Raw genomic sequence first — 14,180 nt, 5'->3', positions numbered from 1 at the left:
TTCAAGTATGACGTGGTCACTTTCCCCCAGAGTTCCCGTAACTGCCACTTTATCCACTAAGTCATCCCTGTTGGTCAATAACAAGTCAAGGATTGCCGATCCTCTAGTTCCTTCCACCACTTTCTGTAGGAGAAAGTTATCACCCATACATGTCAGGAATTTCTTGGAAGGGCTGCTTTTGGCAGTAATGGTCTCCCAACAGATATCAGGGTAATTGAAGTCCCCCATCACTAGTACATCACACTTCCTTGAAACACTGGCAATTTGTTTCTCAAAAGTTTCGTCCTCGTCTTCTCCTTGATTGGGTGGTCGGTAGTAGACTCCGATTATCATATTCTTTTTATTCCTAGCCCCATTTATTTTAATCCAGACGCTCTCGACGGGGCTCCCAGTCTGATCCGCCTGTATTTCTGTGCAGGGATAGGTATTTTTAACATATAGTGCAACTCCACCTCCCTTTCTATTTCTTCTGTTCTTTTTGAACAAGTTATATCCTTCAATTGCTATATTCCAGTCATGGGAGTCATCCCACCAAGTTTCAGTTATACCTATCAAGTCGTATTTGCCTTCATGTAATAAGAGTTCAAGTTCATTCTGTTTGTTTCCCATGCTCTGGGCATTAGTATATAGACATTGAAGACCATGTGTTTTATAGTCTGGCTTTGTTCCTACCTTGTTGCAGACACTATTTTGGGACACTGTTGGAGCTGTTCTCTGTACTGTGGTGCCTTGGCCTTCATCCCTTGTTGCCTTGAGGTTTACGTCTCCCGCCCCCATAAGATTCAGTTTAAAGCCCTCCTGATGAAGTTCTTCATGCTGTGGCCGAACTCATTCTTTCCAGCCCTTGTGAGGTGCAACCCATCCCTTGCCAGCAGTCCATGTTCCAAGTAGCGTAGCCCGTGGTCCCAGAATCCAAAACTCTCACGACGGCACCACCTTCGAAGCCAGTCATTCATCCAGAGTATTTTTCTTTCCCTTTCTAATCCTCTTCCAAGAACCGGGAGGATGGATGAGAAAACTACCTGGGCCCCAAAGTTCTTCAGTTTCCTTCCCAGAACGTCGAAGTCTGAAATTTGTGTTGGTTAGTTTGGCCAAATAACCAACTGTTGGTTAAAAAACTCCCATGTTCGGTTTAATAACAAACTGTCAACTATTTAAACCACTTTGGGTCAAAGACTAGGTTTAGTATTTTTATGAAACTGTTTAATTGTGGCTGTTATTTTTTAAAAGTATGAGAGAAATTTAGTATTTTATTTGTGATGTTTTAAAAAATCAAAAATATCAATTTAAATAAAACCTAATTTACATTTTAAAAAAACCAACTTTTTTTTAAAAAAAGCAATTGTCATTTTTTTTTATCCACCCTGCTGTTTCAATGTTGCAATGTCTTGTACAATTACAAAATTGGGCTAGCACTCTTGCTACAGTAAGTAAGTTGGCACCTACCTTTTGAACAGTCTTGGACTTTTGTAATTGTAGGGAGACCCCAGCCCCAGTCAATGTAATGTCTCTGCTTGTTCTCACAGCACTGAAGAAAGCTACTACCAGGGGTGCCTTACATAGTGGCACTTCGTACTCTGGGTGGCAGAGGCTTGAGAAGTTATGTAACTTAAGTTATTGTCCTGTGGAAAAGATTCCAGGAGAGAGAAAAATTGGCAAAGATGACTTTAGGGCCTGCTTCAGCTAGATCTCCCCCCTCCCCCTCACAGGGTCATCTGCCATCAACTGCCCGCAGGGATGGATTCCAGGAGAGATAGGAAGTGGTAGACGAGGATACTACCTGCTCCTATTTCAGCTGGTTTCTCTCTCTACCACCAGCTGCCTTGTGGGAAGGATTTCATTGTTAGTTGTGACTTTATTAATGTTACGTTACTTATGAGCCGCTTTGGTAGGATTTGTATCCTGAAAGGTAGTGTATAAATAATTGTGATGAATAACTAAATGAATAAATGTACAGCTGCTCCTGGATTGTTGGATGTTGCAGGGCGTCTATGGCCCAAATTTACAGAATTCTCTCTGGCCCATCCCTCTAGCACAGACTTCCGCCACCTGGTGACTCGTCAGCCCAGTAAGCATGGCGAAGGGCCAGGAATGCTGGGAATTGTAGTCCAAAACATGTGTATCCTGAATACTTGGGATATGCCCCTGTACACATCCCCCAGCTTTTTTTTAAAACTGCAAGATGTCCTTTTGTTATAATGCATACTACTTTGGTTGGCTAGTGTGCCCACTGTTGTGCACTGTTGATTCTTTTCAACTGTGTTTTGATTGAATTTTTCCTATTCTTTGTGAATTGCATTTACAGAAATAGTGCTATGATGTTTACCCCATAAATCATGTTATCTGTGTGGAAAAGTAACGTTGACATAGCAGAAAGATGCTATAATGACTGAAGTGCCAATTTTTAGCTTCCAAATGGGTAACTTAGTGGCTCAGTTCACACAGCACTTTTTTCTACTCAGTAGCGTTTGTAGGGGGTATTCACCACACAACATGTTCCAGTTGCACCGTTGTGTGGGTGTGGCCCCCTGTGGATTGGAGTAAAAGTCAACACAGTGTTTGCTTGACAGTTCCTCTGCCCTATATCCTCCCCCAGTGCTCCCAATGGTATCCCATCAGCCATTGCTGCAAAAAATAACAGTCCCAGCAGCTCTCCTTTCGCCACTATTGCCAGAGAACTCTATGGTCACTGGGAAATTCCACTCAACAGGAAACTCCATGGAGACCTCCAGACAACATGGAACACAATGGTTGTGCAAGAACTCTCCTCTGCACAGTGTGGAGATTCAGGGTGAAGTGTTTTGTTTTTTTAAAAAAACCACCCTCCACTGTGGGGTGGAGGTTTCCCTCCAGACAACACTTTTCTCAATGGTGGTGTAACAACTCCACAGTGGAGTTGTTACACCACCGTTGAAAAAAGTATTGCTTGAACTGAGCCAATGAATGCCAAACTATTCTAGTGAAGTGGCACCTCTTGTCTTGAAGCACCTGTGCCAACTCAAGCATTGATAATTTCCATTTATCCTGAAAAATGTTTACTCTTGATTGTAGTTATCAGAACTGACTATATTGGATATAGTAGCATGTATTATTGTCCTTAGCACTCCTAACCTTGATGGAAATATACAGGGTAATTTAAGAAATGGTGAGGTAATCATGTTCTTGTTAATGGTTGCATGTTTGGTAGTGATGCAGCCGTGGAAAGCAAGATCTGAATATTCAAAACGTGGCTGGTTTGCCAAAATATGAAAAATTGCACACTTGGAAAGATTAATTCATTACAGTAGAGTGGCATGAGGGACTGTGAAACATGACCAATTCATAGAAATCTGATTTCCATTTATCAGTTGTATATATAAAAGAACAGTGGACAATAACTTCCGACAGCCCAAAAGTCATTCTGGAAAGATAGTGAAACGCAGAGGCTGATAAGGACTAAGCTGGACAAGCCCATGCCTACAGTCACCAGAGGTCCTAAAGGGGACCTTGTTCAGCATTTTAATGAACATGAAACAAACACAATATAGGAGCATGTATTTGTTGTTTGTATTGTTGATCTTTATTATGTTTCATGTTGTTGATATTGTATTATTCATGATGTCAATAAAAGTAAATTAAATAAAAAGGCAGTACAAAATTATTAAGGCCCACAGTGTAGTTCTTTTACGTCATCGTTATTTGACTTTGAGTAAATATTAGAAAAAGCTGTTTACAAGGAAGAAGCATGAATATTTTTGACACAATGGTATGAGGTAGAATTTTGCTAAATTTTGGTACCTTATTTCATCTTCAAACTGCATAGGAGATGCTTACATTTTGTTAAGGAAGGTAAAAAGCGAGAAGACTCCTGGGATGAATGGAATTCCTCCTGATTTATTGATCAATTGTGCTGACTAGTAGATCCTGGTTTTAGCCACCTGCACTTATTAGTAAAACTGGAAATTGGTTAATATTAATTGTGGTGCCTATTTACAAGAAAGTTTCAAGATCTGATCCCAAGAATTATCGTTCTGCAAATATTTTGGATGTGGTCAGTAAATTATATGTGAGGTACCTTCTAGATAATTTAGGAAGTTAGATGGGTTCAGAAAACCTTTCGTCTGAAGAGCATGCAGTAGATTGCCAAAGTAGATCAGCAGTTGACCATTGCTTCCTCCTAAATCACCTAGTAAGAAAATATAGATTCCCACACATTTATGCTGCTTTTGTAGATTTTCGGGCTGCTTTTGATTCCAAATCTCAGCCTCGTGTTTGGCACAAACTGGCTCCTTTGAATGTGGATTTTAGGTTGCTAAGGAGAATTCAGGGGTTGTTTGATAATTCTACTATACATGTCAGTGTTACTGGAGGTGGCAGTTTATTGGAAGCCATTATTGTGAATAAAGGGAGTGCAACAGGGATGCCTAATGGCACCGCTTTTATTTAATCTGTATCTTAATTTTTCTAGATCAGATGGGAAGATAGTGATGGCACTGCTTGAGCTATATGAAATCAAATGACTGCCCCAGCCTCCCATACTCAGATAACACAGCCCTGGAATCAGAACAGCATAAATGTTGTCTAACCTGTGGCTGTTCCTAGATGTAAACCCAAGGCAATTCAGAAGGTGACTGTTTAAGAGAATTTTTTGATAGGCCTCGCCTTTAAATTTACTGGCAGTTAAAGACATGGGGGTTGAATCATGGTCACCAAAATGTGTATACCATTTCTAAACACCCCCCCCCCCCAGTGGCCTATTTGATTGCAGGGAGGTTTGATCTGAACGTCTCAAGATGTCTGACTTAATACTGACTTTCAGACAGTTAAAGACAAATATGGAGGACAATTTCTTGACAAGGGCTGTAAAATCTTTATAAAGTACAATGGAACACTACTTTAACTGCCTATGTGGTTTTAGATGGCTCATAACTAAATGTAGATTTAAAAACCTGCAGTTTATGGAAGGTAAGGGATACTATGGTGGCCAATTTAGGGTGAATAGACATTGTCCAATTGGATGCCAGAAGGTAGAGGATTTGGTTCACCTTCTTCTGCAATGTCCATTATATCTCGATTTGAGGATTTAATTGCCTTAATCCCCTGACTGCTGGTATTAGAGAGAGCCCCTCTTTAAACAGAATCTTATTAGATTAGTTGGGACAGATTATTTTGTGAATAATCTGTCCCAACCACCTGCTAAATTTGTTAAATTGACTCTAGGGAAGAGAACTTTTTTTTATCTTCACAAATGATAACATAATTAACATATTTTAATTAATTTAATAATTTTAGTGTATAAAAAAGTCAAGAACATAAGAACTATGTTGCATCAGACTGACGGTACATCTAGTCCAGCATTCTGTTCACACAGTGGCCAGTCAGCTGTTGACCAGGAACCCACAAGTTGGACATGGGTGGAAGGGTGCTGTTGCACTCATGTTGCCCAACCGCTGGTGAACATAGGCTTACTGCCTCTTCTACTGGAGGTAGCACATAGCTATCAGATTTAGTAGCCATTGGTAGCCTCCTCCTCCAGGAATTTATCCAACCTCCTTTTAAAGCCATTTTATTGGTGATGATCGCTACATCTTGTGGCAGCGAATTCTATAGTTTAATTCTGTGCTGTGTGAAAAAGTACTTCCTTTTATCTGTCATGAATCTTCCACCAATCAGCTTCATGGGATGACCCCAGGTTCTATATTTTGAGAGAAGGAGAAAAATATCTCCCTATCCACATACTCCAAACCATGTGTAATTTTGTATACCTCTATCATGTCTCTTCTTGCCTTCCTTTCCCCCCCAAGCTGAACAATCTCCGCTGTTGTAACCTTCCATCATAGGGGAGATGCTTCTGCCCCTTGATCATTTTAGTTGCTCTTTTATGCACTTTTTCTAGCTGGAAAAATGCAGAAAATAACTTTTTTAAAGTATGATTACCAGAACTGCACACAGTATTCCTAGTGTGGTCACACCATAGATTTGTATAAAGGCAGTATGATACTGGCAGTTTTATTCTCAATACTTTTTATAATTATGCCTAACATGGAGTTTGCCTTTTCTATAGAAGGTGCAGGCTGGGTTGACATTTTCATCAAACTGTTCACTACAATCCCAAGATCTCTTTCTTGGTCAGTCACTGCTAGCTCAGATCCCATCAGGTTATACTTGAAGTTGAGATTTTTTGCCCCACTGTGCATCACTTTACACTTGCTTACATTGAACTGCATTTGCCATTTTGATGCCCATTCTTCCAGTTTGGAAAGAACCTTTTGGAGCTCCTTACAATCCCTTTTTGTTTTAACCACCCTAAATAATTTGGTGTCATTGGCAAACTTTGCCACTTCACTGTTTACTCTTAATTTTAGATAATTTATGAACAGTTTGAAAAGCATTGATTTAGTTGGGCTCCACTTTTTACTTCCCTCCATTGGAAGGATTTACCATTTATTTCTACTCTCTGCATTCTGATCTTCAGCCACTTACTGATTCATAAAAGGACCTCTCCTCTTATTCTATGAGTGCTATGCTTGCTCAGGCGACTTTGGTGAGGGACTTTTTCAAAAGTCTTTTTGGAAGTCAAAGTAAGCAATGTCTGCTGGCTCACCCTTGTCTATGTGTTTTTTGACATTCTCAAAGAATTCAAAAAGGTTAGTTAGACAGGACTTCGCTTTTCAGAAGCATGTTGATTCTTTTTCAGCAGGGCTTGTCCTTTTATATGCCTACTAATTTTATCTTAAAAATGCTTTCAAGCAAATTTATCCAGAACAGATGTTAAGCTAACTGCCCTGTAATCTTCTAGTCCCCTGGTATATAGGCTGATCTTTGGGACTTGCTGCATATTTTTGTTAAAAGATCAACAATTTTATATTTGTGTTATTTGAGAACTCTAGGATGGATTCCATCTGGGCCTGGTGATTTATTTGCTTTCAATTTATCAAGTAGGTTGAGAACTACATCTTTTGTCAACATTATTTGCCTCAGTTCCTCATTCCATTCTTGAAAATATCAGTTCAGATATCTTCTGCAGTGAAGATTGAGAAGAATTAATTCAGGTTCTCTGCAATCTCCTTTTCCTCCTTCAGTACTCCTTTAGCTTAATTTGTCATCCAATAGTCCAACTACCTTCCTAGCTGATTTTCTGCTTCTGATAGATTTAAAGAATTCTTTATTGTTGGCCTTGATATTGCTAGCGATATGCTCTTCAAAATACTTTTTCACATCTCTTATTGTCTGCTTGCATCGCCTTTGTGCAAGCTTGTGCTTCCTTTTGTTCTTCTTTGTGATCTCTTTGCATCACATATATGGGTTCTGCACCTCCGGGAACCTCGATCTGGGAAACTTCTAAAGCTGAGGATCATTTTGGCAGGAATCCTCCCCCACCATCCTACTGCACATACCCACAGTGAGTTCCCACTTATTCCCTCAGTTCTTTTTCGACTGCTGCAACGATTGCTTTGTGAGTAAGTTCTGCTTCTTAATAGAGCATTTGATTGTAGTTTGCTGAGGTTTTGGATAGTCATTTAATGTTTACTGTTCATTATTCATAATTTTTCTTCCTAAAAGAGCAACAATTTTTATTTTATTGTTTTTGTATTCTTTCTCACGGTCTCTGATTACTGAGGTACCAGTGTAGGGCACTGAAGGCAACATTTATAAAGTGTGTTAAGTGCAACAATAAATTACCACCATTGGATGGGCAATCTTGTCGAAAAAGTTGCTGGACGTTGTGGATATACCTAAACAAGCAGAGGGAACACAACCAGGACAAACAATATCAGGAAGGATATCTCCACTAGGTCCTGCCTCCCCAGTAACTTCAGTCCCAAGAACAGACTCTCTTATTCCTGGTCGCTCTCTGGAAAAGTAGATAATGCTGTTGCCAAAATGCAAAGATTACATTTAGACATTCTGGGAGTCAGTGATATTCAATGGCCAGGTAATGGAGAATGTCCCTTTGACAAAGGGCTAATGTATTTTGCAGGAGGAAATGACCGGTATCATAGATAGGGAGTGGCATTATTAGTACGTGAAGAATTTAAAAGATTGTTTTTGAATGTTATAAGATACTCCAAGAGTTTAATAATGATACAGCAGAAAACCCGTCGGTAAAATTAATATCATTCAAATATATGCCTCTACAGCAGATAAAAGTGATGATGAAAGTAATGATTTTTACAATTAAATAAACGAAGTCCTTAAAATAACTAAAAAACATGCCACCACAATAAATTTAGGAGACTTTAATGCAAAAGTAGAAGAAGGAAAGGTTGGTGAATATGTCAGAGCTTATGGGTTAGGCAGTAGAAATGATAGACAGGAAAAGCTGATTGAGCTTTGCCAACTGAAGGATATGGTTATAACAAACACATGGTTTAAGCTTCCAAAAAGAAGACTGTATACATGGACATCACCCAGACATACAAAAGAAAACATTGTTAGGAATCAAATTGCTATATCCTCATTAACAAGAGATATAGGAATGCCATCAAGCTTGTAAAAACATATCCAGGCGCTGATGTAAAATCAGATCACAACCCACTTGTTGCGGTTCTTAACGTAAGATTAAAGCAATTAAGGGAAAAAATACAAAGTTTAAATATCAACATGCTTAGAGATACTGAAATAAAGGAAGAGGTGAAGAAAGAAAAAAGAAAGAAAGGAAAATTTACAAAAAAATCAGAGTAACAATGAAACCTGCTTGAATGAAATATGGAATGAAATAAAGGAAGCCATACTGAAAGCAGGAAAGACCAACTTAAAGAAGAGCAGACCTAAAGGAAAGCAGAAATGGATGACCTCTGAGACCCTTGCTTTAATGGGAGAAATAAGAAAATATAAGGGGCATGACCTAGAAAGATACAATAATTACAGAAATTAAAATGTAAAATCATAGAAGTGAAAGAGAAATTGATGGTAGACAGAAGTAAAGAAATTAAAGAATTAGAAAGCAAATGACACATTTGGGTTACACAAAAAAGTGAAAGAAGTGAAAGCTGTAGGGGGGAAAAGGCAACCTGGTTACTAAAAGCTGAACATGGAATAATTATATTAGATTTCCCACAAAACTTAAGAGATGGGAAGAATACATGAAGGAGCTGTTTGATGACACAAGTTCAGATCTGAATAAAGAGGATGGAATCAAACAAGGACCTGATATTATGTGTGAGGAAGTAAAACATGCTATAAGGGATACAAAGGAAAGAAAGTCTGCTGGCCCTGATGGGATACCAGTTGAACTACTCAAGTTAATTGAAGGAGACGAAATACAACTCTGGGTAGACTTGTACAGTACTATCTATAAAACTGGTAAAACTATACAATCTTACCAAGAGAATAGCTCAAATCAATGTTTGTAGTATTGCCCAAGAAAGATAATGCCAAAGAATGCTCTGAATATAGAACAATTAGCTTCATGTGTCATGCAATAAAAGTATTTCTTAAAATTATTTACAACCAAATTTATAAGAAATTAGAACAGTATATAAGTGAAACTTAATTTGGATTTAGAAACAGAATGGGAACAAGAGAAGCTTTATGTGAACGTCTTAATTCAAAAATGCCTTGATGTGAACAAAGAAATATACTTGGGATTTATTGGCTATAAGAAGGCATTTGATAAAGTTGATCATGAGCGATCGATTTGACATATTGAGAAAAACTGATATAGACTGCTGGGATATTTTGATTATAGAGGAGTGAAAGGGGGTTGTATTCTAGCCAAACAAACAGTTGGGATAAACATCAATGGAAGGTAATTAACACAGTTCGATACACTGATGACATTGTGGTAATAGACAACCTATCTGACTTACAAAAACTACTAGATCGGATCAATGAAGTGAGTAATGATTACTGACTCAGAAGGAATATCAAGAAAACGAAATATATGGTAATAAGTAAAAAGTTTTCTACTGTGCCTAACGTTGCAATAAACAATGTGCCAATCAAGCATGTCAAAAATATAAATACCTAGGAACTTGGCTCAATGAAGGTAATGAACAAACACAAGAGATAAATGCAAGAATTGAGATGGCAAGAACAGCGTTTGTCAAAATGAAACAACTGCTAAAGATTTGGATGATAAGATCCATGTTTTTAGTATTATTTTATGGAGTGGAAGTTTGGACAGTTAAGAAAAACAATTTCAGCAAAATTGAATCTTTTGAAATTTGGATATACTGATGTATGTTGTAAATACCATGGATTGACCGAATAACAAACCAGAACGTACTACATAGGGTAAACAAACCAACAGAATTAATAAATATCAAAAGAAGAAAATTGCAATATCTTGGTCATATTATTAGAGGAGAAATATACACCATACTCTAACTTATTCAAGGGAGAATTCAAGGGAAAAGATCAGTGGGAAGATGATGAACATCATAGCTAAAGAACTTGAAGGAATGGTATATCTATACTTCTATACAATTATTTAGAGCAGTGGTGTCAAACAAAATAACTGTAATGATAGCTAATCTCTGATAGGAGATGGCACCCTAAGAAGAAGATCCATTACCCCATCAGTCTTCTTACAAGTGGTGAGAGGTAGACACACTAGGGATATGTCCCCAGACTCTGTGAAATCAACTCACTATGCAAGAACAAAATCAGTGTCCATTTTAGTAGAAAAAGGTCTCATTCTCCACTTCGTGAATGTGAGAGATTTCTGGATGGTCTTACCCTACTTGCAGGTCATATTGCTAGAACGATTGGTGGTCCTTTAGAAACCAAGATTCTCTTGGGCTCCTCAGCGGCTTTCAGTACCATCGACCATGGTATCCTTCTGGATAGGTTGGGCTGGGAGTTGGGGGCACTATGTTGCAGCGGTTCCACTCCTACTTGGATGGTGATTCCAGAAGGTAGTGCTGGGGGATTATTGCTCTGTGCCATGGCATTTAGCCCATGGGGTTCCACATGGCTCTATTTTATCCCCTATGCTGTTCAACAGCTACATGAAACCGCTGGGAGATGTTATCCAGAGATGTGGGCTGAGGGGTCATGAATATGCAGATGACACCCAGCTCTACCTCTCCTTTTCATCAAACCCAGGTGAGGCAGTGGCTGTTCTGAATCAGTGCTTGGGCACAGTAATGGACTGGATGAGGGCCAACAAACTGACTCAATGCAGACAAGATGGAGGTACTGTTAGCGGGTGGTTTGTCTGTCTGGTTAAGTGATGTTCACCCTGTTCTGGAGGGGGTTGCACTCCCCCTAAAGGATCAGGTTTGTAGTTTGGGGGTGTTCTTGGATCCAGAACTGTCACTTGAGGCACAGGTAAACTCAGTGGCAAAGAGCACCTTTAATCCTCTTAGGCTGATATACCAACAGCGCTATTTATCTGGACAGAGATAACCTAGCTACAGTTATCCATGCTCTGATAAACTCTTGTATGGATTACTGCAATGTGTTATATGTGGGGCTGCCTTTGAAAACGGTCTGGAAACTTCAGCTGGTACAAAACAGGGCAGCACAACTGCTAACAGGGACTGGCCAACAAGACCACATCACGCTAGTCCTTTTCCAGCTTCACTGGCTGTCAGTCCAGGTCCGGGCCTGATTCAGAGTGCTGGTATTAACATTCAAAGCCCTAAACAGCTTGCGGCTAGGCCATCTGAAGGAACACCTCCTCTTAAGGAGGCAGAGATCCTTACGAAGTTCTTCAGGGGGTCTAGGTCATAGAAGGAAGTGCTGAGAAAACAAGGCTACAAGCCTTGATATACCTGCTCTGTATGTAGTTTGGTTCTTGCAAGTGAACTACGTGATGGGATTGGAATGATGTATGTGCCTGAATCTGCTGTAGTGCTATAACTTCTATATCAGCAAGGAAATGCTTAATTGGAATTCCTAACTGTCAAGACCTGTAGATACAATAGAAGACAAATAACTTAGCTTGATAAGGAGGACTGGCCATCCAGGTCAACCTGACATTGCCAGAAGAGCTATAGGCTATCAGTGGCTGAGGATACATTTATAGTGGCTTGTAATTAGCGGGGGATGCATTTTAAGCTACATTGTACCAACCGAATATTGAAATCCCTTAGGTACCACAATGAGTACTGTCTCTGCAATACTATATGCTGCTAGCGGACCAAATATCCATGTATTTATCCACTCGCACGTGGCGTCTATATAATACCCATTCTAATGTTGATTGTGTTGTTAAGTCCGCAGTCCATTGCATTATGGGAGGTGAACATTTATCCTTCCAATGTAATAATATAAGTCTTTTAGCTGTCATAAGGGCTTGGAAAACCCATTTGCGCTGACCATGTGTTAACTGCCAAGAAACTGCTAGGTAGTTTAGGAGGACATGCACATCATTGCATATTAAAGATTGTTCCAGTATAAAGTTTATGCTTATTATAATCTCCTCCCAAAAGGGTGCAACTATTGAGCATTGCCAAAACATATGACTAAAAGAAGCATATATCTAGGATTGCCATATTCTGAATCCACAAAACTGGGACAATTCCTAACATTTATTTGTTTATTTTTGCATTTAAAATACATAAGTCATTTGACAGAATAATGTATAAACTTCTGGTTTGGGATGGCAGCATAGTTGGATCATTCTTGCTCTGCTCCGTTCTTGTTAACTTTTTTATAAGCCTTCTGACAGCCTTGTTATCTAACTTATTTCTCGCACGGACTTTGTTTCGTTTGCTTTTACTCTCTGCTTAATTACTTGCTGTAATTTGTGGGAGGTTTTGAGGATGGCTCCACCGAAAACAAAACTCTCTCCCCTTTTTTTTCTTTCCAGTTTATATGATAGAAATGATGATAATTCTACATACACAATCTATGGTGTCGTGTCCCCTCCCCCCGGGTTTTCACGATGTATTTCTGTTTTGTTTGTTGATATTCACAAAAATAATAATAAAAAAACATTAATAAAATAACCTGTATATTAACGTGACACTTCCAACACTTCTGTCTTAGGGAAAGCAAGAATAGTCAAAGGGCCTCTGATAGGGCAGGCCAGAACAGTTGGAGGATCTACAAGAGTAGCCAAGGTGTCTGTCTTTCTTAGGGCAGGCCCGAGTAGTCTGAAGAGTCTGCAGTAGGGCAGGCTAGAATAGCTGAGGGCTCTGTGTCAGGGCAGACCAGAACAGGAGAGGGGAGCATGACTTTTGCCAGATACTGCCCGTCTGGTCTTATTATTTATTTATTTATTTATTTATTTATTACATTTCTATACCGCCCAATAGCCAGAGCTCTCTGGGCGTTTCACAAAAATTAAAAACATTCAAAGTATAAAAACAGTATAAAACCATAATATAAAATACAATATAAAATACAATCTTGTTGGAGAGATCTAACATATCCTTTGAAAAAAATGATAATTGGTCAAAGAAAACTGGCAGAAAAGAATGACAGATGCCCTGGCATTCTGAAATCAAGAGAAAGAAAGTAAGACTTAAGTGGTTCAAACAGTACTAAAATTAGAATCATAGAATAGTAAGAGTTGGAAAGGGCCTATAAGGCCATCGAGCCAACATTAAAGCATCCCTGACAGATGGCTGTCCAGTTCTATCTTGAATACCGCTGGTGTGGGAGAGCCCATTACCTTCTTAAGTAATTGGTTCCATTGTCCTACTACTATAACAGTCAGGAGGTTTTTCCTGATGTCCAGCTGGAATCTGGCTTCCTGTAACTTTTATTTTAATTGTTCTTTTTATTGTGAACATCAACAAAACATAACAGAAAATACATCGTGAAAACAAAAGACCCCCCATACATTGCATATATAGGATTATCGTCATTTACCATTCCATAAAAATAAAAAAGCAGGGGGGAGAGTTATACAAAGGTTTCAAGAAAATGGATCTGAAGATCCATCTGCGCTGACCATGTTAACTTCCAAGAAGCTGGTAGGTAATTTAGGAGGATGTGCACATTGTTCCATATTATAGATTGTTTCAGTACAAAGTTCATCCTTATTACAACCTTCTCCCAAAACGGGGCAACTAGAAGTGTTAGATGCATTACATCTCCAGCAATTGTGCAAGTTAGACAAACTCTTATTGAAAAGGTGTTGTGGAGTCCGATAAACCTGAAACAGATTTTTTTTTGCTGAATAAGACGTAACCTAAGATCCATAAAAGCTTCAGAAACAGATGTTAGAGCAACCGTCCATTGGTTAGGCACGATAGGGCACTCCAATTCTCTGTTCCAGTTCAGTCTTAGACTATGGGTGT

At 39.0% G+C, this 14,180-nt stretch overlaps 1 protein-coding gene across 5 annotated transcripts in view; it reads left to right on the top strand.

Moving 5' to 3' along the window:
• Nucleotides 1–14,180, top strand: part of TANC2 (tetratricopeptide repeat, ankyrin repeat and coiled-coil containing 2) — a 301,255-nt gene that overhangs the window by 19,852 nt on the left and 267,223 nt on the right. The window lies entirely within an intron of this gene.

Source organism: Elgaria multicarinata, chromosome 1 (genome assembly GCF_023053635.1).
Source record: "Elgaria multicarinata webbii isolate HBS135686 ecotype San Diego chromosome 1, rElgMul1.1.pri, whole genome shotgun sequence".
Lineage (NCBI taxonomy): Eukaryota > Metazoa > Chordata > Lepidosauria > Squamata > Anguidae > Elgaria > Elgaria multicarinata.
The sequence above is the reverse complement of the archived record's forward strand: the minus strand, read 5'-3'. Positions and strand labels throughout refer to the sequence as shown.